Source organism: Apaloderma vittatum, unplaced genomic scaffold (assembly GCF_000703405.1).
Source record: "Apaloderma vittatum isolate BGI_N311 unplaced genomic scaffold, ASM70340v1 scaffold30495, whole genome shotgun sequence".
Taxonomy (NCBI): domain Eukaryota; kingdom Metazoa; phylum Chordata; class Aves; order Trogoniformes; family Trogonidae; genus Apaloderma; species Apaloderma vittatum.
This window is the reverse complement of record NW_009719354.1, coordinates 2769-3041: the sequence shown is the minus strand read 5'-3', so window position 1 is coordinate 3041 and position 273 is coordinate 2769. Positions and strand designations below refer to the sequence as shown.

General features: G+C 63.7%; 1 protein-coding gene across 1 annotated transcript in view; it reads left to right on the top strand.

Annotated features, from left to right (window-relative positions):
• Positions 1 to 273, top strand: part of LOC104274856 (serine/threonine-protein phosphatase 6 regulatory ankyrin repeat subunit C-like) — a gene marked incomplete at both ends in the record, with an annotated part of 4171 nt that overhangs the window by 1176 nt on the left and 2722 nt on the right. The window lies entirely within an intron of this gene.

Below are 273 nucleotides of genomic sequence, written 5' to 3'. Positions count from 1 at the left end.
GGGACGGTGGGGAGCGTACGTGCTTTCAGGGGCAGCGAAGTGCAAACCAGGGGTCTGAAATTCCAGCCGGGTCAGAGCCGCTGCGGCCAGAGAACGTTCCCGCTGCCGCGTCCAGCCTGAAAGACAATATTCTTGTCGCAGGGCTGCACGCTTGGCAGGCGCCCTGGCGGCTCAGCTGCCTCCCCTCCTGGGGCGACAGGGAGAGGTCCAGCACCCTGGGCTGGCTGTGTGCAAGCGTATCTCGGCTCAGAGAGGAGTTTACACTTCTCCTTC